The 25,970-nt window shown below is 47.7% G+C and overlaps 2 protein-coding genes and 1 long non-coding RNA gene across 3 annotated transcripts in view; 2 read left to right on the top strand and 1 right to left on the bottom strand.

Annotated features, from left to right (window-relative positions):
* LOC309340597 (uncharacterized protein) overlaps positions 1-25,970 on the top strand; it is a gene marked incomplete at its 3' end in the record, with an annotated part of 141,695 nt that overhangs the window by 68,382 nt on the left and 47,343 nt on the right. The window lies entirely within an intron of this gene.
* LOC309341111 (olfactory receptor 52E4-like) overlaps positions 1-25,970 on the top strand; it is a 69,196-nt gene that overhangs the window by 18,387 nt on the left and 24,839 nt on the right. The gene's annotated exons all lie outside the window — the stretch shown is intronic.
* LOC309341300 lies at positions 1,147-6,245 on the bottom strand. The gene is made up of 6 exons (XR_014156181.1): positions 6,162-6,245; positions 5,173-5,259; positions 4,233-4,334; positions 3,459-3,569; positions 1,979-2,077; positions 1,147-1,183 (listed from the first exon to the last, which is right to left on the bottom strand). It is a non-coding gene; the product is annotated as an uncharacterized lncRNA (long non-coding RNA).

Below are 25,970 nucleotides of genomic sequence, written 5' to 3'. Positions count from 1 at the left end.
ATATTATTTATATGCTGCCCATCAGACTGGGTTTCCCCCAGCCACTCTGGGCAACTTCCAACAAATTAAAACAGAATTGGACACCAACCATTAAAAACTTCCCTGAAGAAGGCTGCCTTCAAATGTCTTCTGAAAGTCAGATACAGTGGTGCCTCGCAAGACGAAAAGAATCCGTTCCGCGATTCTCTTCGTCTAGCGGTTTTTTCGTCTTGCGAAGCAAGCCCATTGACAGCTTAGCGGATTAGCGCTATTAGCAGTCTAGCGGCTTTTAGCGATCAGCTGTGAAGCGGCTTATCAGCGGAACAGCTGATAAGCGGCTTAGCGCTTAGGGAAAGGGCGAAAAAAAGCAAAAAACCCCCGCGGGAACTCGCAAGATTTTTTCGTCTTGCGAAGCAACCCCATAGGGAAATTCGTTTAGCGAAGCGCCTCCAAAACGGAAAACCCTTTCGTCTAGCGGGTTTTTCGTCTTGCGAGGCGTTCGTCTTGCGGGGCACCACTGTAGTTGTTTTCCCCCTTGACATCTGGTGGGAGGGAGTGCCGCAGGGCAGGTGCAACTCCCCAGAGGGCCCTCTGCCTTGGCTTGGGCCACTGACATGATTGGCCCTGAGTGCCCATTCCTGCTTCATGCAGCCTGTTTGGCCCCCTGGTATACTGCAGAGGTTAGGGCAAAGAAAGATGCTGGGAGATGGCTTTTACGCGAGTGGAGGAATAATCTGGTTGAATGCAATTGACTCCTGGTGAGGGCTCATCATCGAGCCCACCAAGTGGCAGTGAAGGCTGCAAAGAAGACTTGCTTTGCTTCCTCCATTCTGCCATCCAGCAGAGCTTTCCCGGGTAGTGCAGGACCTGCTACAGTCTGGCCCGAAAGAGATGATAGAAGTGAGAGCAGCTTTCTGTGACTTCTTTTCAAAGCATTTTGACAGTTCAGGAGAGCTGATCTGAATATATCTAATGTTTCCCTAGGGTGGCTGGATGCATAGGAGGGCAGCAGTCTGCTCTGGCTCTAAGAGTTTTCAGCGAGAGGAGGGGCTTTCAGCTGGTGCAGAATCAGGGCGGGTTCCCACTGCACTACAATTTTTCAGCATCGTAGGGTAGCTTACCAATTTCTTTTTGCAGTTGATCATTTAAGTTGGCAAAATACTGCATTTCCATATGTTTTGAGCTGCAGCAAGTATTTCTAAGTCTAAAAGATTTGAAACCGTTTAAGGCAGGAGTATCTGAAATAACAATCTGCAAATATCAGGAAACCATTTCCAAACACTTAAAAACACTCAAGCCTGAAACAAGAAGCTGAGCTCCAGGATGGATTTCGTATGAATATAAGGGCAGACTTGATTCTCTGTGGCTGAGATCACCAACGAAAAGCCTCTGAAGACCAAAGACCCATGCAGTCCACTATCCTGTTCTCATATTAAAAGTGGCTCATGAAGTATCTCTGATGTTCCCCTCCTATGTCCTCCTTTTCTGCTGGGAATCACAGGGTCACAAAGCAATTCTGCCTTGAATTCCACAGGAAAGCCAAATGTACAAAGAATACTTTGCAGTTTTCAATTATGCTTTGTGAGATCTAAGAAAATAGAGGCACTGTAACTCTTTTCGTGATGTGGGATATAATTTCAGTGCAAGGATTTTCCCTTGTGCAATGCAATCTTCCGCCTCCTTCCCTCCAATCTGTTCCAAAGTCCGTCCCCCCCGGAGAGCAGCTTTGGTGATGGCATGCAGGGAGAAGTGGGGGGGACGTGAGTTACAGTGTGATGGGAGAGGACAGCATTTCTAGTGGGGAGATGTGAGAATCACAACTGTCTGCTTTTCTTTCTGCTGAGCAATGAAAAGGTGATGAACTCTGTTGGGTGCTGAGTTTCATTGAATATATGTATTGCTCAAGCAATATGAACCCCAAATTTAACTACAGGAATTGAACTCTGTTTAATTTAAACATGTTACAGCAAAAGTGTGGATGTGCATATAAAATGCTTACCATCCTTGTCTTCGTAGATTGGATCAGTCCCAACAACAACAGTTCGTATCATATCCATCGCCACTTGAAGCTCCTCTCTCTTTTTCAGTTCCTTCCGATCTAAGAAGGAGGGAGGTAGAAAAGAAATGAAGAAATTGTGTTCCGGCACACTAATCTGATAAGCTGGGAAAGGGGATACTTGGTTTCAAACTGCTATTAATACAGAATTTAAATTGCCGACTTATAACGTGCCCCGGGTCCTTAGGGAGAAGGGCAAATAAAATATCAAATCAACCAAAACATGAAAACGACTTCTATTAATATTTTCTGCTCTCAGCCCTTAGATTGAGGGTTCCCATGCCTTGATTGTGGCTGCCCTGGTCGTCTGAAGTCCTGGTTCCGTTTAGCCTGCTATTTCTTCACCAGATAGTTGGCCTTCCTTAGAGAGCTTTAGATTTTTGGAGTCTAGATACACCTGTCCTCTTTGTCCTACAGACTTGCATTTGCCAGGTTGCCTCGTGCTCTGCCATATGCTTAAAATATGCAAATTCTTGGGTCACTTGACTCCCTCTCCCTGAGCTTTGCTTACTTTAAAAGCGAATTCACTAGGCAAATAGGCCATGTGTTCATCTATCCAGTGCTATTTTTCTGGGAAAAGAGGCACTCAAACTCGCCATTAATGCCTCCCTTGTTCTCTTAGAATGGAAACATCACCCACCTGAGAGGGGACGGAACTGAGACCTGGTGAATTCCGGCTGAAAAAAGCCCTGCATATATCTCGATATTTAGGTAGGCTTTGGATCCAGCCACATTAGCCATGGCCTTATCCTTTGCAGCCTGTTTTCCCCAAACACTTTCCTTGAAGAGACTGGAGCCCTAGCAGAAGGCAGGGTGCCGAGGACCAGAAATGGGGGCTCTCCCACAGCAAATGAGATTTAGTTGGGAAAGGAGGAGAGAATTGCAAGCTGGGAAAGGGAATTGTCCAGGGTGTCCCAGGGACTTGTGTTAGGCTGTGCTTCTGTTCCAAGTGCTGGGACTCACTTATTCAGGGAGAACAAAGAAGAGTTTGAAGAAGAAGAAGAAGAGTTTGGATTTGATATCCCGCCTTTCACTCCCCTTCAGGAGTCTCAAAGCGGCTAACATTCTCCTTTCCCTTCCTCCCCCACAACAAACACTCTGTGAGGTGAGTGGGGCTGAGAGACTTCAGAGAAGTGTGACTGACCCAAGGTCTCCCAGCAGCTGCATGTGGAGGAGCGGGGAAGCGAACCCGGTTCACCAGATTACGAGTCCACCTCTCTTAACCACTACACCACACTGGCTCTCAACAAAACAGAGCCATTGCTCTCACTGGGTGACAGCTGTAACTCCCCCCCCCCTAAAATCAAAGAGAGATGAAAGGAGTTAATGGAAGGTGGAGCCTGCCATCTCTTTTTGGAAATGCTATTGGCATTGAAGCAAAGCCCACGACAGAAGTATCACCATATGCCAATTGTGTACTTACACAGAATGAAAACCAGCAGTGTCATGACAGTAAAGATGAAAATCTCAAGTACGATCAATCTTTCACCCGTTGGAGATTTGAAGAATGTAACCAAGTCCTGAATAGCAGATGCTTGAAGAAAGAAACTTCTGCTTTAGCCATCAGTAGCCAACATACCATTGCCACTCCAGGAAAAAGGGTTTCCATATGCTGTGGAATCCATCAGCCAGAGACACTCAACTGTTCAGGGGGTGGGCAATTGGGAGGATAAAAGCAGGTGGAGACGAGATGCCTTGCTGCTTGTGGAAACTTTTCTGACCAATGTCTGGATCAGAAGACAGGAGCCTTTGATACTACTTTCTGCCCCCCAGGCAAATGACAAGATGCTCCCTCCAAACATGTAATTCCACATACACAAGCTGGGCTGGCCTGGCCATTGGCTCTTATCTCAATGTTGCTAATAAGGCAGCAGACTAACTGAGGAGGTGGAGTGCAGCTTGTGTGGTCTGCACATCTCTACCCACCCCAGACCTGCTACCTGAGGCAACTGCCTCATTCTGCCTAATTGTACAGCCATTCCTGGAACACAGCAGCCAGCAGCAAAGAGTGGGCTCACCCTTGGGGTTTCTATGGGGCTTAGTGGCTCTCTGGCACCCAAAGAGCTGTGTGGGCTTTTCTCAGCACTCCTCCCTGGCACAATCCACTCCCTGCCCGTCTCTCCATCAACTTCCCTTTCCCGCGCATTCCTCTACTTTATGAGAAACCTTAGCCCATATGACTGTGTTGTATACAGACCACCAGTTTCATTTGTTTTTGCTTTACGCTTTCTGGACCCTGCGTTCCTTCTGGACGCTCCACGCTTTGCAAGCGCTAGCTTCCCCATCCTCTTGCTTTTGTCTGAGTAAGAATAAGACATGAACAAATGGAGAACAACACTATGAGCACATTAGGTACAGAGTGGGGTCTATCAGTATTAGACCATCCTTTCCCGTAAAGAGGTTGTTGAGTCCAATATAACTGAAATGTCTTTCTTTTTCTTTTGCTAGATCAATCTCAGTTTTGAACCAAAAGAAATGTTCTATATGGATTCCAATGCATTTTTTAAAATTGTTTTAGGTAATTTTGCACTTTCTCATTTTGCATCCTATTCCTCTCTAAACTCCTGGACGTCTCGTTTGCAGGAGTCCATTAAGATGTTCACCATTTACTAGATCTTGTGGGATCTATGAGGTCTTCCTATGTTCCTGGGTGCCAACTCCCTGCATCATAGGCATCCTGGTCAATGGTTGAGGACGATGGGAGTTGTAGACCAATAACATCTGGAGGGTCACCACCCTTGATGGAAGGTAAAGGTAAAGGGACTCCTGACCATTAGGTCCAGTCGTGGCAGACTCTGGGATTGCGACACTCCTCTCGCTTTACTGGCCGAGGGAGCTGGCATACAGCTTCCGGGTCATGTGGCCAGCAGAACTAAGCCACTTTTGGCGAACCAGAGCAGTGCACAGAAACGCCGTTTACCTTCCCCCAGAGCAGTACCTATTTATCTACTTGCACTTTGACGTGCTTTCGAACTGCAAGGTTGGCAGGAGCAGGGAGCGAGCAACAGGAGCTCACCCCATCGCGGGGAATCGAACCGCCAACCTTCAGATCGGCAAGTCCTAGGCTCTGTGGTTTAACCCACTGCGCCACCCGCGTCCCTTTGTTGGAAGGTATATACATTTAATTACAGAACTACCTCCTGATCATCAGAAAAGATGGGGTACAAGATCCAGTCTCCGTGAGATGCACAGAAATCCAATTGAATGGAGACCATGAGTTGGAACTGGAAAAGAAGCAGAGAGGCAGCTGTTACACAGGCTCTCCAAGTCTGCCAAGACCCAGCCTGACACCTGATGCTGTGGCTTAACGAAAGAAGGAAGAGGGCTGTTGTCTCATTCCATTTTGAAGCCATCTGAGCTAGCAAATGGAATTGCAAAGACTTGCATTTTCTGGATCATAATATGGATCTGGACTGACCAACTGGGCCCATGAATCAGAGCAGGGCACCAGGGAATAAAACAGAATGTGGTGCTTCTGATTTGCAATGTAGCTGTAGCTTTAATATAAGGAACGTGGCTGTTTAAGAGGAAGTGAAACGATGGGAACGTAATTTCTGCTCACACCCCCTCCAGGAGGTGGGCGGGGTTTGCGACACAGCGGGGGGCTTACCTGCCAGGTGCCACCCACCTTGCTGCAGAGTGACTGTCACCCTGCCCCCATCTCAGCAGGACAATGGGCCCCAGTTGGGGGTGGGGTGAGGGCCAGGCAAAGGGCCGGTGCTCTTCAGCCCAGGCTCACCTTCATGGCTTCCCCCCGGGGATGGGCAGGGGATTGGGGCCATGGTGGGGCCTGCTTAGGCCTTGCCGCAGCCCCCACCTTCTTCCGGGCATCGGGGCCAGGTCATAGCTGTCAACCTTTCCCTTTTTTTAAGAGAAATTCCCTTATTCCAAATAGGATTCCTCGCAATAAAAGGGAAAAGTTGACAGCTATGGGCCAGGTTGGGGCCGCCTGGGTGGTGTGGCCTGACTCAGGCCCCCGGAGCAGCCTGCTGGGCCTCCCGCGGTCAGCACCTCTTCCACGGCTTTGGGGGTGGGATGGGGGCTGCGGTACAGCCTCCCACGGCCTGCGCCTTTCCCTCCGGCAGTGTGGGGTGATTGGGGCTGTGCAGGATGGGAACCTCATTACATCAAAGGATGGGAATGTAATTACAGCATGAATTACATCTGTTGCCGGCCTGGCATGAGAGCTTCACTATGGCCTATATAAGGGCCAGCAGCTCAAGGAGACAGACAGGGAGATCTGGATATATTGTTCTCTGCTCCATTCCAGAATGGGAAGAGAGCAGCCGTCTGCCATTCTGAAGTGTCCCAGATAAACCTTCCAAATCTCCATCGGCTGAGGAGACATGAAGAACTGTACCTATTCTATCCGTATTATGATTATTGTTGCCTAAGATTTTTTGCCTTATTGCTTATATTGCTAGCTCTGTAGTTTATTCCAGTTGCTGTTGGCTTTGGATTAGACTCTTATTCTACGGTGCAGTTGTTGTATAAATTAAAAAAATATATATAATTATTTATTATCATTAAAAGAGTAAAACACTATTATCATTGCTGAGTTGCTTCCAGTCCCTGGGTTATTTTCCACGTTCTGTCTCTGTCCACTCAGGACTGGCACCCATGACCTGTTTTTTGGTTTTTTTTGCCTAGGGAATTCCAGGAGGTGGGGGAATCATTTGTCCTATTCCAATAATCTGCTTGGATAGGTTTAATGTTATTTGGAGGCAGTAAAGGTAAAGGTACCCCTGCCCGTACGGGCCAGTCTTGCCAGACTCTAGGGTTGTGCGCTCATCTCACTCTAGAGGCCGGGAGCCAGCGCTGTCCGGAGACACTTCCGGGTCACGTGTTACGAGCTGCATCTGGCGAGCCAGAGCAGCACACAGAAACGCCGTTTACCTTCCCACTGGTAAGCAGTCCCTATTTATCTACTTTCACCCGGGGGTGCTTTCGAACTGCTAGGTTGGCAGGCGCTGGGACCGAAAGACGGGAGCTCACCCCGCCACGGGGATTCGAACCGCCGACCTTTCGATCGGCAAGTCCTAGGCGCTGAGGCTTTTACCCACAGCGCCACCCATGTCCCTATTTGGAGACAGTAACACCCATTAATTCCACGTTATCTGGGTGTTTATTCAGGTGAGGATGAATAAAACCATGGTGACCATGGTGCTCAGGCAGACTCCCAGGACTGGACTGGGGCCCTTGGGGGATCAGGGTGGGATTCTTGGCAGGCCTGGCAGTGTTTGACCCAGGCCTCTATCTCTCCGTCGATCCCTGGCCACCACACATAACTCCTGGCCAGGGCCTTCATTCTTACTACCCCTGGGTGTGTCTCATGTAGGGCTGTGAGGACCCTTTTGCGGAGGGGCTGGGAAACAACAACCCTGCTTCCCCATAACAGGCACCCCTTGTGGGCTGACAGTTCATGTTTGCGGGTTGTGTAGCCGGCGAATTCTGGCCCGGGGCTGCTGCTGGGCCATCCCCTCCACACCCAGTCCAGGACCCGGGAGATGACCCTATCTTTCTTGGAATGGTGTGCAACTTCTTGTGCCTGAATGGGGCGGTCAGGAAGCAGCTCCAGGCTCATAACCTCTTGTGCAGGTGCTGGGTCGGGGCCTGTTTCTGGTAGTGGTAGCCTGCTGAGGGCGTCCACATGGCCCATCGCCTTCCCCGGGCGGTGAATCAGTGCATACTGGTAGCTGGCAAGGAAAATTGACCACCTGAGGACACGAGGAGACAGCACTTGGGGGGTCTGCTTTTCGGGAGCAAACAAGCCAAAGCAACGGCTTGTGGTCAGTCATGGAATTTTTTTACTCCCTTCACGATTGCGAGCCCCTCCTTGTCTATTTGCGAGTAGTTCCACTCGGTTGCGTTGAGTGTCTGGGAAAAGTATGCTACCGGTACCTCTCTCCCATCCGGGAGTTGGTGTCCCAGGACAGCGCCAATGCCATAGGGCGAGGCGTCGCATGCTAGCACCACCAGCAGCCTCTCGTCGAAGTGTGCCAAGACCGAGTTTGAGACAAGCAGGTCCTTGACTGCCTGGAATGCAGCCTCCTGGCGCTGGCCCCACACCCAAGGGGCCCGCTTGTCCAGGAGTCCTTGTAGGGGCTCCGCTACCGCCGCTTTGTGGGGAAGGAAGGAATGGTAAAAGTTCGTCCCAAGAAGGCCTGAAGTTCAGTCTTGCTCTTGGGTGCTGGGGCATCACAAATGGCCCGTACCTTGTCCCCAGTTGGGTGGACCCCTTCTGCGTCCACCATAAATCCCAGAAAGTCCACCCGAGGCACTGTTAGTAGACATTCTTCCCGCTTCACCTTGAGACCCACCATCTGGAAACGGTGCAGAACGGTGCGGAGGCGGTCCTCAAACTCCTCTGGTGTGGGCCCGGCAATCAACACATCATCGAAGAAGGGGGTGACGCCAGGAATCCCTTTAAGGAGCAAGTCCATTAGATTCTGGAATATGCCTGGTGCCACACTGACACCGAATTGCAGCCGCTTTACCCTGAACGCTCCTCTGTGCGTCACAATTGTCTGTGCCTCTGCTGTGGCCTCATCTACTGGAAGCTGTTGATATGCTTGAGCCAAGTCCAGCTTGCCAAAAAATTTCGACCCAGCCAGGGTGGCAAGGACATGGCTGACCACTGGCACTGGGTATGCAAGGGCCGTGAGGGCCTTGTTTATGGTACATTTGTAGTCTGCGCAGATGCGGACTGAACCATTAGGCTTGACGGGTGTGACGATTGGGGTTTCCCAGGGGGCATTAGGCACCGGCTCCAGCACTCCTTGCTCCACAAGCCGGTCCAATTCCTCGTCTATACGGGGTTTCAGGGCGAACGGGACCCGGCGGGCCTTTAGCCTGACCGGTCGTACTGCGGGGTCAAGCTGTAGAGCAATGGGGGGGCCCGTATACTGTCCCAATTTCCCATCAAAAACCTCTGGCAATTCCTTGCATACGGCATCCACGTCCACTTATAAGGTAGTGTGGTTCACCATTAGGCTTGACGGCTAGTGGTCCAAACCATGCCAATCCCAGTAAGCTAATGTAGGGGCCCTTGACCACAAGCAAGTCCAGTTGCCGCGTCTGCCCTCGGTATTGCACCCTGAAGGTCCCCACCCCCATTGTGGGGACCTTACGTTTCTGGAAGTCCCGGAGGGTGAATGGGGCCGGCCTGAGTTTGGGACGCCCAGTAGGACACAGTTTCCTTAAGGTCCTTGCCGAGATTATGGATAGATTTGAACCCGTGTCAAGCTCCATGCGGCATGGGGCCCCCTCTATCCGTACCTCTACATAAATTTTCTCTATGTTGGGGTAGGGCAACTGGTATACCTGGACGTCCGTGAGCTCCGTCGAGTTGCCTTGGTGCGTTGGGCCCCGGGACCTGGGGCTCTTGGATTGGTCATCTGATGCCTGGCGTCGGGTGGGCCGAGCCCGACACACCCGGGCGATGTGTCCCAATTTTCTGCACTGCCTGCACTCTACGTTGCGGAAACGGCAGGTCCTCCTCTCGTGACTTTCCCCGCAGCTTGCGCAGTTCCCTCCTTCTCGTCGAGGCAGCTGTGGTATGTGGGCTGCTTGAGTATGCTGCTGGACTTCCTCCCTGTCGGTGCACTTCCTCCCTGTCAGATCCTGAGTCGTCGGTGAGGTCTTCGTGGTGAACCCTCGGTTGGGATGGCAGGCTCGGCCGTGCCTCTTGTGTCGACCTCTTGGCAGCTTCCGTTGCCAGGGCCTCCTCCAGAGCGACCTGGAACGTTAGGTCCTTCTTAGCGTAGAGGCGTCGTTGCAGCTTCTCATCCTTCAGGCCACCGGCGAGGCGGTCCCGAAGCATGTTCTCCAGCTCTGAGAAGTTGCAGAACCGGGCGGCTTGGCGGAGAGAGGTCACAAACCCAGTTATGGTTTCCCCAGGGGCTTGTCGCTTTGCGTAGAAGGCATTTCGACGAGCCACCACTGAGGGCTGTGGCGAAAAGTGCCCCTTCAGCTGTTCCATTATTGTTTTGTATGGAACAGTAGCGATGTCTTCAGGCGCAAGGAGAGCCCGGGCGATTTCAAATGTCTCCTCTCCGCAGACGCTGAAGAATATCGCCCTCTTCTTGGCATCTTCTTCATCGGTGACCCCTTTGGCTTCTAGGAGGAAGGTAAAACGGGAGGCGTACGCTTCCCAGTCTCCCGTTGCTGGGTTGAACGGCGAGAAGCTGCTGTCGGTTGCCATTCTGAGTTCCTTGTGTCCCAGAGCTGAAGCCTGGATACACGGTGCGAGGCAGCGGTGCGGCAGGTGGCGGTGCTGCGGTGTTGTGTGTGGCAGTCAGCTCAGCGGGATCCCACCTTCGTCGCCAGTGAAATATACTCAGAGTTGCAAAGTGATTTCATGCTCTTTATTCAGCTCATAGTGGTGAGGAGGAATGAATGAAAGTCCCCTCAAAGTATCTGCTTTATATACATTATTTACACAATGGGCTGCACATGATTGGCTAATTCTGGAATTCTACTGTAAGCCAATCAGGTTGTGGATTCACTTATATCTGGAGCATGATTGGGTGGTTCCTGCCAACCAATCATATTGCTGCATTGTTCTAGGACCAATCAGACTGCTGCATTCTGAATCCTATTGTTCTAGGACCAATCAGACTGCTGCAATTTGGATCCTATTGTTCTAGGACCAATCAGACTGCTGCATTCTGAATCCTATTGTTCTAGGACCAATCAGACTGCTGCAATTTGGATCCTATTGTTCTAGGACCAATCAGACTGCTGCAGTTTGGATCCTATTCAATTCAGTACATAACACATTTCAACACTATGCTATGCTCGTCTGAGGCAGAGCCTATGTTGGGATGGGGCCCGAGGATTACTTTTTGAAAGAATTCCTGATACCTTTGAGCCTGGGTCTCCGACCATTTGATTCCTCTTACTTGGAGAGATTCGTTGGTTACCATCTGGGTCGCATGTCTATGAGCCTCCGACTGCCAGTTCAGGGAGAGCTTGGCTACAAGGGGAAGATGATCACTAGATTGAGGGACACCTAAGAGCAGCTGGGCAGGGGAAAGGTCTCCCTGGGGAGGTGGGGGACTCTCCTTCCTGGGAGGTTTCTCAGCAGAGACCGGACGGCCATCTGCCCTGGATGCTTGAGCTGAGATTCCTGCATTGCTGGGGGTGGGACTAGATGACCCTGGGATCCCCTCCTCTCTCTCCACTCCTGAATTCCAGGAGGAGCTTCCTTGCCTCCTGCAAAGCCCTTTTCCCTGCAGGCTCTTCCTCTGGTTTCTGGCCAAGGGAAGGAGATGCTCAGAGTCCAGCCAGGAGCCTCACCCCCAAAAGGATATCTGGCCAGTGGCGGAGCCGGGGGGGGGCAGCTGCCCCCCTAAATGCATAGAAAATAATAAGAATATGAGGCTCTGCCAAGCGGGAGCGGGCTGAGCTGGAGGGACTCTGCATTGCAAGGGTTAAAGGGAAGTGAGCTGCCTTCCTAGAGAGGACAGGAAGCAAGGGGGGGCAGGTCCTCCAGAGCCAAGGCCCCTCCCTCCCCAGTCCTTCCCTGCAAGGGAGGGGGGGTGTTGCTTTGTGTCTCTCCTGCAAGGGCTTCCTCTCTGTCCCCCTCCCGGGATCTGGTGAGTCTCCTCTCTCTCTGGGATCTGGTGGGGGTCCCAGGGCTGCAGCAGGGGAGGGGGCCTGGGGGGCCTGATCTGCTCCTGCGGGGGGGGGACCCCAAGTCAGGGAGGAGGAGGGGGTCCTGCCAGGGAGGGGCCAGGGCTGCCACGCTCTCCTTCCTGCAGATCAGAGGATCCCAAACTCATTCGGCCCTCCGCTCCCCCCCCCTTCAGAAAAAAATCTCCCTTCTGTAAACAAAGGGGTCCCTAGACTTTAACTCTCTGTGACCTCGCTCAGCGTCATTGCACAGCCGAGGAAACATGTGCAAATCGTTTTCCAAAGCTGGAGGAGGAGGTGAACACTAGCCCCCCCCCCCCCCAAAAAAAAGGTGGGAAAGAAAGGGGAGGAATAAAGAGAGGGATCCCAGCCCAGAGTCTGGCTGCTGCATTGGGGACCAGTTTCCCAGCGTCTCCCAGGGCAGCTCCCCACGGAGGCCACTGCAGCAATCCCCTCGCACCCAGAGCAGGGCACCCCAGGACCACATCCTCTCTCTCCCAAAAGGATTGTTGCTGGAAAACCAGCCGGAAATGGGCACTGCTCCTCACTGAGCCTCCAGGGACGTGGGGATCAATGTCTCTCTCTGTGTTAAGCTTTCTAACTGAATAACAATACTAAATTACCCTCCTAAATTTCAAGGGAGGTGTTTTTGGCCCTGCGAGCTTGGCCCTCAGGGGGTTGGCCAGAAACATACCTGGCCCTCAGAGCAAATAAAAAGTGACCCCACCCCAAGGGGTCTGCCTGGAAAGTGCCAGAGAGTTCAAGTGCAAAAAAGGAGACAGAAGCAGGGGAGTGGGGGTGGGGGGAGAACAACTCCTGAGGACCCCCGGGTGAGGACCCCCACTAGAGCCAAGCATCCATTTCCCACAAGATACAAATGACTCCCTCGTCAGTCAGTTTTCACTTCATGCATTGACTGGAAGGCAGGAGCAACAAGGCTGATTCATCTCCCAGAAATCCCTTCCGTTGCCTCCACATTTTGCATTGCTAGAAGGCTAGAGACATATTTCTTCTCTTCTTACTCCTCTCCCCCCCCCCCCAAGATAGCTAATGATCTGGGCTGTGGTGCAGTCCAGCCCTCTAGTTCCCAGCAAGACTCATCCATGCTTCCTCAAGGAACCTTTTTCTTCTCCTGATATTAGACAACATTTGTAACAGAACAATGTATTTGCTTTGTAGGATTTGCTAGCGCCTCTCCTTAAGACAGACAGAACTTGGCAGGAAACCAAAGGGTTCCTTCCAATCTCTCAGAGGCTTCCTGAGAGCACAGATGGGTGAGCGAGACTCAGCTGGCCCTGGAACAGAAAGAGGCCATGACATCCAAACTGGGAGCAGTGGGGGATTCTGGGAAAACTCTGTGCAGAAGATCCTGGGTGAGGAGGACACCCTCTGCTCAGAGGTGCAGAGCCAACAGTTGAGGCAGTTCTGCTGCCAGGAGGCCAAAGGACCCCGAGAGGTTTGCAGCCGACTCTACCACCTTGACCGTCAGTGGCTGAAGCCAGAAAGGCACACGAAAGCTGAGATGCTGGACCTGGTGATCTTGGACCAGTTCCTGGCTGTCCTTCCATTAGAGATGGAGAGCTGGGTGAGGGACTGTGGAGCGGAGACCAGTTCGCAGGCGGTGGCCCTGGCCGAAGGTTTCCTCCTGAGTCAGGCAGAGGAGAGAAAGCAGGTGAGAAGAGACTTCCCTCTGGATACTCCCAAGGGGCTCCAAACAGGACAGAAAACATCCCATAATGGTCTGCTGATGGCCCATGCTTTTTCTGCAAGGCATCCATGGAATGAGATCTAACACCCTTCTTTGTCATTCTCTTTCTTATATTTTCCCCCATTCTCTGTTTTGAATCCTTGTTTCTTTTTCAGGGAAAGGATCTCTTTGCAGAAATGGACCTGGATTCCTGTGAGGCAGAGAGGGCTCCGTTGGACACCAGAGAGAGGCCACTGGGTAAGGAGGAAGGTGGTTTTTCTCTGTTTGGTCTCGTTCTGTTGGTTTCCCAACTCATCTGAGGGTTCTTTTCATCTTGTTTTGGGGGGAGACAGTTGGGAACAAGGGTCCAGAGGAGGGGAGATATATTTTTTCACAACTAAAATATGGAATGGGCACAAACGTCCAAATACTCTCAGCAGGTAAGGCTTTCTCAAATGCCCATCTGTAGTTAGAGATGCCCTGTTTCACCTGTGAGAGGTGCAGGCACTCCTGGCGTCCTGCTTACCTTTTTTCTCTTGCAGATGGCAGAAGGATGCCGGCAAGACCTCCTGATCTATCTTTTCATGCGGGCAGAAGAGAAGCAGTGGCTGTGGAACCAGATCAGGTCAGGGGAAGCTGCCTTGTGGGGACAGAGGCTGAGGGATGGAGCAATGTCATGGACTGGTTGGGCACAGAGGAATAGTGGGAGGAAGCAGCCGGGCAACCAGGAAGGGAAGATGGCTCAGAGCCGAAGGAGTGGAGGTGGAGGAAGGATGAGAGGTCAGAGGGAGAAGCCTGGGAAGAGGAGGGGTCAGAAGCTGAAGGGGAAACAGGGCTTAGTGAGCTGGGAGACTCTGTGGCAAAATGCAGTGCAGAATCAGAGGCAGAAGAGGAAGCAGGCGAGTGGCAGAAGCCACCCTCCCTGCTTGTCTCTCAGAGCCAGGAGACCCCCTGCAATGCAGGAATCTCTGCTAGATCATACAAGACAGATGGCCATCAAAAACAGGCTTATTTTATTTCTAGATTGATAACTGAATGCAAAAATTGGTTTCTAAGCAGTGTACAAATGAGAACAAATAGCGGCCTGGATTCACCTAACCAGCCCCATCCGCTGGAAAATGGGGCCTGCCCCCATTCCTCCCCCTCTCCATGCCCCCATGAACCCCTTGAATTTGGCTCTAGGGCATTGGGAGGGAACCTTCCCAGAACAGCTGACAAGGAGAGGAGAAAGTAGATCCTTCCATTGGGGAAACTGGAACACTTGCGTAGGCAGAATGACTTGGGAAACACAAGGAGGTGTACCACCTATTGCACAAAATAAGCACCCATAATTAAAATGTGCTGCAAAGCAATCCTATTGAAACAACACCGCAATTTACAGGAAGGAAATAACAGAGCATCATGTAGCAGAACATATTTCTGCTGCCTCAGAGGAGGACATTAACTTTTTTCTTTTAGGGTCCAGTGTGCTTTGAAGATGTCGCTGTTCGTTTCACAGATGAGGAGTGGGCGTTGCTGGATCCTGACCAGAGAGCTCTGCATAAGGACATCATGGAGGAGACTCGTGGGATCGTGGCCTCTCTTGGTAAGGCTCCCTGTGGGATCGTCATTGTTGTTGTTGTTGTTTAGTCGTGTCCGACTCTTCGTGACCTCCTGGATCAGAGCACGCCAGGCACTCTTGTCTTCCACTGCCTCCCACAGTTTGGTCAGACTCATGTTTGTGGCTTCGAGAACACCATCCAACCATCTCGTCCTCTGTCGTCCCCTTCTCCTTGTGCCCTCCATCTTTCCCAGCATCAGGGTCTTCTCCAGGGAGTCTTCTCTTCTCATGAGGTGGCCAAAGTACTGGAGCCTCAGCTTCACGATCTGTCCTTCCAGTGAACACTCAGGGCTGATTTCCATCTGAATGGAGAGGTTGGATCTTCTTGCTGTCCATGGGACTCTCAAGAGTCTCCTCCAGCACCAGAATTCAAAAGCATCAATTCTTTGGCGATCAGCCTTCTTTATGGTCCAGCTCTCACCTCCATACATCACTAATGGGAAAACCATGGCTTTAACTATATGGACCTTTGTTGGCAAGGTGATGTCTCTGCCTTTTAAAATGCTGTCTAGGTTTGCCATCGCCTTTCTCCCAAGGAGCAGGCATCTTTTAATTTCGTGACTGCTGTCACCATCTGCAGTGATCATGGAGCCCAAGAAAGTAAAGTCTCTCACTGCCTCCATTTCTTCCCCTTCTATTTGCCAGGAGGTGATGGGACCAGTGGCCATGATCTTCGTTTTTTTGATGTTGAGCTTCAGACCATATTTTGCGCTCTCCTCTTTCACCCTCATTAAAGGGTTTTTTAATTCCTCCTCACTTTCTGCCATCAGGGTTGTGTCATCTGCTTATCTGATATTTCTTCCGGCGATCTTAACCGGAATTCATCCAGCCCAGCCTTTCGCATGATGAATTCTGCATATAAGTTAAATAAGCAGGGAGACAGTATACAGCCTTCTTGTATTCCTTTCCCAATTTTGAACCAATCAGTTGTCCCATATCCAGTTCTAACTGTAGCTTCTTGTCCCACATAGAGATTTCTCAGGAGACAGATGAGGTGATCAGGCACTCCCATTTCTTTAAGAACTTGCCATAGTTTGCTGTGGTCGACACAGTCAAAGGCTTTTGCATAGGGATCATCATATCAGCCTGGAAATTCAAAAAATTCCTCTATGTGACCAACCTCATCTATTTTCACAGAACTCAACCGTGGCCCCTATAACACCTGGGAAATTAACACCCCCACAATAAACAGTAACTTACAGTTTTTTCTTTGAACAGTCTTCCTCAAATTATTCCTTTTTCTACCACGACCGGGCTGGTCTGAACTGCCCAAGCCATCTTAAATGTCAGCTTCAGAATTCTTAGGAAAGATAAGTTGTGAAGTTTAGAGCTTACAGGGTTAACAGCTCAGAGTGTCCTGCATCTGGGGAGGAGCTTTCTCAACATCCGGGAAAGCTGTTTCTTTGTTCTTTCTGACTTTCGTTGTCTCCTGAGGCAAGGAACACGAAATGTCTGCATCTTCCGATGGTTTAGTAGCAGTGATGCTGATGACGCTGATGATGAAGATGCTTTACAAACTTAATCTTTTCCGGAACAGGGCTGCTCTTAAATCGATGTACCACTGTAGTAATAATAATATTTTTTATTTATACCCTGCCCATTTGGCTGGGTTGCCCCAACACATATATAAACATGGCTTCCAACACATTTATAAACATGAAGCATAAATAATAATAATAATCTGATCCCATATAAAAAGAACATTAACTTTAAAGTGAACAACTTCTCCTAGTAGCCATGATTGTGGAAACCTTTTGTGAATAGTGTATTTCTGAGGTTTGATGGCTCATAACACCCCTTTTGTGTGGAGTAATACCATAAAATTATATATCAATGGAAAGATAATTTAATGAAGAATGTAATGAAAGAACATTTATGAAGGAGTATTTATTAGAACAGCAGCCATAACCATTTATTAGAACAGCAGTCATAACCATTGGCAACCTTTAGCTTTAATTACGGCCTTACAATGCCTTCCCATGATATGAACCAAGTTTTTAGTTCTGCAGCTGTAATAAAGTGAAACCAAGATTAAAATATTGCCTCTGTTAATTGGACTTTATTGCTGGGTTGCTTCTGACTAACATGTTTCTTTAGTCGGCTCCATAGATTTCTGATTGGGTTAAAGTTTGGGCTATTCCCAGGCCATTCCAGCAGTGAAATATCTTTATCTTGAAAGCACCTTTTGCACACAGCAGCAACATGACATGGAGCGGAATCCTGTCAAAGTATAAAATAGAATATATATGTGTGTGTGTGTGGAATGTTTCCAAGGGGTTGCTCGAGAGCAAGCAGGCAAATATCTCCCTGCTTAGCTGTGAAGCCTTGCTTTTGCTGCCAAAACAAACCTTATCTGTCCGGAGTGCCACTCTCCCGTGGCTGACTCAGTCGCTGGCAGAATCCGTGAGTGGGCGGTTCCTAAACTTTCCCCAGCAAAGCAGCTTCTTGATGCCCAGTCTGCGCCTCCCCTCTCTGCACGGATGCTTTCTGCGCAAGGAGAGCATGGATAATGGAGGACCACTCTCCTCCCCGCTTTGCCCAGGCAAGTTGTCCTGGCACCGTCTTGCCTCTTCCGACTCCTGCAGCTCCGCTCCACTGGAGGCGTGTTTACTCTCCTCCGTTGAAGAGGAGCTGCTTCCCATGATCCCTGGAGGCTCTCTGTGATCCATTCGGCTTTTCCTCTCTCCCTCCTGAACCGATGGCAGTTCCCTGACAATATGCTTCAGCATCTGGGAAAAGATCACCTGAGGAACGCTTCAGTTTGGGCGCAAATATTTCATTTATGCATTTTAGGGCATTTACATTCCCATTAATGACATAAATTTTGCCCACACCTTTTGCTGCCATACAACCCCAGATCAACACACTATTTGGGTGTTTCACGGTCGGTGTAATGCAAGTAGGTTGTAAATCTTCTCTGATTCTTCTCCTCGCGTATGTCATGCCATCACTACCAAGCAAGGAGATTTGGGTCTCATCGCACCAAATAACATTGTCCCATTGTTCCGCTGTCCAGTTAACATGGGTTTAATCTTTTCAACCTTTGCTTGAGAGATAACAATGGCTTTTTCCTTAGAATTCTAACATTTAGACCAGTCCTTGCACTCAACTTCACATTACATTGCACCATGTCATCTTGTATCCACCCAGATGATTTTCTTCTGTCATGTAGGGACAATGTCTCCACTCGTCCATTGTCACTTGCCTTTGTGCACCTTTCCCTGCCTTTACCAGTCTGATTTTGTAGTGACTGAGTCTCCTTATACCTCTTCAAAAATATATAAAGGCCAGCTCTGGTTAAGTATTTCGTAATATTTCATCAATTTCTTCATAACTGTAGCCTTGTTCACTTAACAGTACAATTTTAAATCGCTTTCTGGGTGACCAGTCAACTCTTTGTGCCATTTCTGTAATTTTATTATGTTTTACAAGAACACAAAAAAACCAACCAACTTGATAGCAATCCCAAAGACACTGACAAAAGTCAGCCTAAACAAGTTGTGCTTCCTTTTTCTGGTTATTTGGCTATAGCATTAGCTTTAGATAGAATATGGGTAAATGAACAATTTCCGTTGATACATAATTGTATGATATTATTCCAAAAGAAGCAGTGTTATGAGCCATCAAACCTAAAATACACTTTTCTCCAAAAGTATTCCACAATTTTGACCACTACTGTATATCAAACAAAGCAACAGTCAACAACTCAACAAAATCTCATAATAAATATGTTGCTTAATGACAAACAACAAAGGTAATAAACACACTGAACTCCCTTCAGTTCTTCTCCATTTGTTCCTGAGATTCTAATCCCTTTTTGTCTCCATGGCAGATTGTGATGTATCACAAATCAAGAACGAAGGTGACCACAATAAAATCCCCAGAGAGAAGAAGCCACGTGAAAATTTGGAGTTTGGAGAAAGCTGCAGTCAGCGCTCCCATTCCACTTCCCATCAACAAAATATCCTTGGAAAGAAACTCTATCAGTGTGTGGAATGTGGAAAGAGCTTCAGTGACAGCCACAGTCTCACTTCCCATCAGAGAATTCATACAGGGAAGAAACCCTATCAGTGTGTGGAATGTGGAAAGAGCTTCAGTCAGAGCTCTCATCTCGATACCCATCAAAGAATTCATACAGGGAAGAAACCCTATCAGTGTGTGGAATGTGGAAAGAGCTTCAGTCAGAGCTCTCATCTCGATACCCATCAAAGAATTCATACAGGGGAGAAACCCTATCAGTGTGTGGAATGTGGAAGGAGCTTCAGGAAGAGCTCCTCTCTCACTTCCCATCAAAGAATTCATACAGGGGGAAAACCCTATCAGTGTGTGGAATGTGGAAAGAGCTTCAGTCAGAGCTCCAACCTCACTACCCATCAAAGAATTCATACAGGGAAGAAACCCTATCAGTGTGTGGAATGTGGAAAGAGCTTCAGTCAGAGCTGCGATCTCACTTCCCATCAGAGAATTCATACAGGGGAGAAACCCTATCAGTGTGTGGAATGTGGAAAGAGCTTCAGGAAGAGCTGCGATCTCACTTCCCATCAAAGAATTCATACAGGGGAGAAACCCTATCAGTGTGTGGAATGTGGAAAGAGCTTCACTCATGGCTCCAACCTCACTTCCCATCAAAGAATTCATACAGGGGAGAAACCCTATCAGTGTGTGGAATGTGGAAAGAGATTCAGTCATAGTTCCCATCTCTATACCCATCAAAGAATTCATACAGGGGAGAAACCCTATCAGTGTATGGAATGTGGAAAGAGCTTCAGTCAGCGCTGCAGTCTCACTTCCCATCAAAGAATTCATACAGGGGAGAAACCCTATCAGTGTGTGGAATGTGGAAAGAGCTTCAGTAAGAGCTGCGATCTCACTTCCCATCAGAGAATTCATACAGAGAAGAAACCCTATCAGTGTGTGGAATGTGAAAAGAGCTTCAGGAAGAGCTCCCATCTCTATATCCATCAAAGAATTCATACAGGGGAGAAACCCTATCAGTGTGTGGAATGTGGAAAGAGCTTCAGTCAGAGCTGCGATCTCACTTCCCATCAAAGAATTCATACAGGGGAGAAACCCTATCAGTGTGTGGAATGTGGAAAGAGCTTCAGTCAGAGCTCCCATCTCTATTCCCATCAAAGAATTCATACAGGGGAGAAACCCTATCAGTGTGTGGAATGTGGAAAGAGCTTCAGTCAGAGCTCCTACCTCACTTCCCATCAAAGAATTCATACAGGGGAGAAACCCTATCAGTGTGTGGAATGCGGAAAGAGCTTCACTCATAGCTCCAACCTCACTTCCCATCAAAGAATTCATACGGGGGAGAAACCCTATCAGTGTGTGGAATGTGGAAAGAGCTTCAGTCAGCGCTGCGGTCTCACTTCCCATCAAAGAATTCATACAGGGGAGAAACCCTATCAGTGTGTGGAATGTGGAAAGAGCTTCACTCATGGCTCCAAACTCACTTCCCATCAAAGAATTCATACAGGGGAGAAACCCTATCAGTGTGTGGAATGTGGAAAGAGCTTCGGTAGGAGTATCGATCTCACGTCCCATCAGAGAATTCATACAGGGGAGAAACCCTATCAGTGTGTGGAATGTGGAAAGAGCTTCAGTCAGAGCTCCAGTCTCACATCCCATCAAAGAATTCATACAGGGGAGAAACCCTATCAGTGTGTGGAATGTGGAAAGAGCTTCAGTCAGAGCTCCCATCTCTATACCCATCAAAGAATTCATACAGGGGAGAAACCCCATCAGTGTGAGGACTGTGGAAAGAGCTTCAGTACAAGCTCCATTCTCTCTTCCCATCAAAGAATTCATGCAGGGGAGAAACCATATTAGTGTGCGGAATGTAGAAAGAGCTTATGGAGGAACTTAGTTCCCTCCACCTCTCTGTCCTGAGCCTGTGCAGCTCATGCCCCAACCCTGGCTCAGCTGGTTCTGGAGGCGAGGAATCCTGTGCAGGTTGAGATTCCTTAGGTTCAGCATCTGAATCCGAATCCCAGGCCATCACACCCGGAAGCAAAGTCTCATTGCGCTTTCCTTTACTGAATCTGAATTCAGTGCGCTGTCTGAGCTTTGCAGGAAATTGGAATTCTATATTTGTTTGGTTCAAACATAAGGTGCTACTGGAAGGAATTTTTTGTTTTGACTATGGCAGACCAACACGGTTACCTATCTGTAACTGTATTCAGGGGTCAGGACACCCATGGAGACAAGTTATGTGAAAATAGTCAGCAAGTAGAATGCGCTGAGTTCAAAAAAGCTGAGATTTTTCAGTCAACTCTGGGTAGTCTGGAGCAGACCGAACATTGCTTTTGCTACCAATCTGCTCAGCAAGGAAGCTACAAACCCGAGTGTGAGTGCCTGGAATGGTATCAAGAGGGTGCTGCGTATCTGCAGGATACCAAGGATTTCTGTCTCAAGCTGTCAGCTAAGGGTGATGGCTAGCTGATGTGCAGGACAGATAGCGATTGGGCAAATCTGGCTAACAGGAAGTCCGTATCTGGGATGGTGGTAAGGTTTGGGGACTCTTTGGTTGGGTGGAAGTCCCGGTGTACTGGTCCCGTGGGTTAATCAAGAGGCAAGGTCCAAGTCCAGCCCGTGGTCGATGAAGCAATATGAAGGCAGTCCATAAAAGTTGAAGCTGGGTGCAGGGCAGGGTTCAGGCCGGGACTGACAACCACCAATGTTGTTCCCACAACTTGGGACTGGGGCTGGCTGGCTTTAATATGTCCCAAGGCATAGGGCGGCCCTGATCCTCAGATGACTCGCCTCTCGTGGCCTGGAGGCGAGCACTCTTCCTGCGGGAACTTAGTTCCCTCCGCCTCTCTGCCCTGAGCCTCTGCAGCTCAGGAGAGGCTGGAGGGTTACCGGACCCAGAGGCAACCCCAGCTTCCTCTGACGGGGCTGAGAGTGGAGCACCTGCAGGCAATGTGTCCTCCATCATCTCAGGAGCCAGACCAGACTCAGCTGGTGCTTGCACCTGAGGATCCAGCACAGGTGGGGTCCTTTCAGGCTCATGCCCCAACCCTGGCTCAGCTGCTTCTGGAGGTGGGGAATCCTGTGCAGGCTGGGATTCCTCAGGTTCAGCATCAGAATCCAAATCCCAGGCCATCACACCCGGAAGAAAAGTCTCATTGAGCTTTCCTTTACTGAAGCTGAATTCAGTGTGCTGTCTGAGCTTTGCAGGGAATTGGAATTCTATGTTTGTTTGGTTCAAGAAATCTGCAGGGATTGTTGTTTGCCTGTCATGGTGTGGGAGAACAATCAACCCTGTCTGAAGTTGGCAGAGTCTGGGCAGTTTAAGGCCAGAACCAAGCACCTAGACATCCGTTTCCAGAATGTGTTTCAGAGTATCCAGTTAGGCTTGGTGAGACTGAAGTACTGTTCAAGCCAGAAGAACCTGGCAGATGGGTTCATGAAACCTTGAGCTTTCATTTTTTTTTTTTTATAATAATTTTTATTAAGTTTTCACAACGTAAACATAACATAAACATAACAAGAAAATATAACAATACAACATAGAAAAAGAAAAAACACAGATCATAGAAAAAATCATACAAACTAAAAGACTTCCCCATACCTCTCCTATTCTGCACCCTTATTTCACAATTCTCTCTAGCAACCCTTCAGTCAATTTTTACATATCAGCTCCTTAAGAGTTCTTCCCTATAGTTTATAGTTTACAGCTGTAAATCTTTATTTTCTTACCCCTCGACATCTTTTCAGTCCTTAATTTGACAACAGTTCTCAAGATACACTTTAAATTTCTTCCAGTCCTCCTCCACCGCCTCCCTCCTCTGGTCACGGATTCTGCCGGTCATCTCCGCCAGTCCCATATATTCAATCACCTTTGTTTGCCATTCTTCCAAAGTGGGTAGTTCTTGCATCTTCCAATACTTCGCTAGTAGTATTCTTGCCGCTGTAGTGGCGTACATAAAGAATGTCCTATCCTTCTTTGGCACCAATTGGCCCACCATACCCAAGAGAAAGGCCTCTGGTTTCTTGACAAATGTCCACTTAAGGACTTTCTTAATTTCATTATAGATCATTTCCCAATAGGCCTTAATCTTTGGGCAGGTCCACCAAAGGTGATAGAAGGTTCCTTCAGTCTCTTTACATTTCCAACATTTATTATCAGGCAAATGATAAATCTTAGCTAGCTTAACTGGGGTCATGTACCACCTGTAGATCATTTTCATTATATTTTCTTTCAAGGCAGAACATGCCGTAAATTTCATACCGGTGGTCCATAACTGTTCCCAGTCAGCAAACATAATATCATGACCTACGTCTTGTGCCCACTTAATCATTGCTGATTTTACTGTTTCATCCTGTACATTCCATTTCAGCAGCAAATTATACATTCTAGAAAGATTCTTAGTATTGGGATCCAATAACTCTGTTTCTAACTTAGACCTCTCACTCTGAAAGCCTATCTTCCTGTCTTGCTTGAATAACTCATTTATCTGATGATAATGTAACCAATCTCGAATTTTTGACTTTAGCCTCTCGTAACTCTTAAGTTTGTATTTGTCACCATCATATTCCAAAATTTCAGAATATTTTAACCAATCGGAGTCCATGTTAAGTCTTTTAACAGCCTTTGCTTCCATTGGTGATAACCATCTGGGGGTTTTACTTTCTAGTAAGTCCTTATATCTAGTCCAGACATTATACAACGCCTTTCTGACAATATGGTTTTTGAAACTCTTGTGTATTTTTACCTTGTCATACCATAAATATGCATGCCAACCAAAGTTATTATCATATCCTTCTAGATCCAGGATATCAGTGTCCTCCAGAAGTAGCCATGATTTCAGCCAGCAGAAAGCTGCTGCCTCGTAGTAAAGCCTTAAGTCCGGCAGGGCAAAACCCCCTCTATCTTTCACATCTGTTAAAATCTTAAATTTAATTCTGGGCTTTTTGCCCTGCCAGACAAATTTAGAGATATCTTTTTGCCATCTTCTGAGGCACTCCACCTTGTCCAGAATTTGTAATGTTTGAAACAAAAACAGCACTCTTGGCAATACATTCATTTTAATAACAGCAATACGGCCTAACAAGGAAAGTTTCAGCCTCGACCATGTGTCTAGATCTTTTTTAACTTCTGTCCAACATTTTTCGTAGTTGTCCTTAAATAAATTAATATTTTTTGATGTCATATCCACCCCCAGATATTTCACTTTCTTTACTATTTCTAAACCAGTTACACTCTGAAATCTTTCTTTCTCTTCCAATGTCAGATTTTTCCCCAACACTTTCGTTTTTTGCTTATTCAATTTAAACCCTGCCACTTGACCAAAAACTTCAATTAGTTCTAAAACTCTTTTAGTGCTTTCATCTGGCTGTTGCAATGTTAACACCAGATCATCTGCATATGCCCTTAATTTATAGGATTTCACTCCGACCTTAATCCCTTTAACCAGCGGGTCCACTCGGATCATATTTAATAAAACCTCCAGGACCGATATAAAAAGAAGAGGGGATATCGGGCATCCCTGTCGTGTCCCTTTTTCTATAGAGATCTCGTCCATAACCATACCATTCACTATTAGTTTAGCTTTTTGTTCAGAATATATCGCACTAATACCGTTTTCAAATCCCTGGCCTACCCCCATCCCATGGAGATTCTTCTTCATAAAACTCCAGCAAATGTTGTCAAAGGCTTTCTCCGCGTCCACAAAAATCAAAACTGCTTTTCTGCTAATCTCTCTTTCCAACAATTCCAAAATGTCTAAAATGTTCCTCACATTACTCGAGATAAATCTTCCTGGGAGAAAGCCTGCTTGGTCCTTATGAATCTCCCCTGCTAGTACTCCTTTAAATCTTTTTGCCAAAATGTCTGCAAAGATTTTGTAATCCACATTTAATAAGGATATAGGCCGGTAATTTTTAACCTGGTTTTTCCCAGACTCTGTCTTCGGTATGAGTGAGATGAATGCCTCTTTCCACGATTCAGGAGCCCTTTTCCCTTCTAAGATTTGATTGCAAACCTCTTTTAGCGGTTGAATTAACCAGTCTTTTAGCATTTTGTAGTATCTTGCCGTTAAGCCGTCTGGTCCTGGTGATTTTCCCACTTTCATATTCTGGATGGCTCCCTCTATTTCTTGTTCTGTTATTCTTCCATTTAAGGTCCTTCTACCTTGTTCTGAAATTCTTGTTAATCCATATTTTCCAATAAATTCCTCTATCTTTTGTTGATCTATTGGCCCTTGGGTATACAGTTTCTTGAAGAAACTTTGAAAACAATTACTTATTTCATTTGGTTTGGTAATAATTTTCCCCTCTTCTTCAAGGGATGTCACAGTGTTCAATTTTTGTCTTTTTTTCAATTGCCATGCGAGCAGTTTCCCACATTTATCTGCTGATTCAAAAGTCTTTTGTTTCATCTGTCTTATTTTCCATTCTATTTCCTGATTCATCAATTCCATGTATTGCGTCTGATAGTATTTTATTTCTCTCAATATTTGTTGTGACTTTGGATTGGATCTCAATTTTTTTTCTGCTTCTTTCATCTTATCTAATATTTTTTCTTCCTTCTCCTTTTGCCTTTTCTTCTTCAAAGAATTCTGTTGAATGAGGAAACCGCGCATTACGGCTTTACTTGCATCCCAAATTATTCTCTTCTCCACTTCTGTTCTTAAATTTATTTCAAAATAGTCTTTTAATGTTTTTTGGGCCTTTTGATAGATTTCTTCATCTCTTAAGAGGGTGTCATTCATTCTCCATCTGAATGTTCCCGCTGTTGTTAGTCTCATCTCCATCTTCACAGCATTATGGTCGGAGCATGTTTTAGGGCAGATTTCTGTTTTTTTTACTCTTGATGCCAGATTACTAGAAATCCAGATTTGGTCAATTCTAGTCCATGTCAGTTTTGCTTCAGAGAAGAAGGTTCCCTCTCTTTCTAGAGGGTTCCTTGTTCTCCAAATATCTATAAGGTCCATGGTGTCAGTCATTTCAAAAAAGGTCTTAGGTAGTCTCCCATCCTTAGATATCACAAGTCTTTGTGCTTT

The sequence above is a fragment of the Podarcis erhardii genome (assembly GCF_964252035.2).
Source record: "Podarcis erhardii genome assembly, chromosome: 4".
Taxonomy (NCBI): domain Eukaryota; kingdom Metazoa; phylum Chordata; class Lepidosauria; order Squamata; family Lacertidae; genus Podarcis; species Podarcis erhardii.
This window is presented reverse-complemented; position numbering and strand designations above follow the sequence as displayed.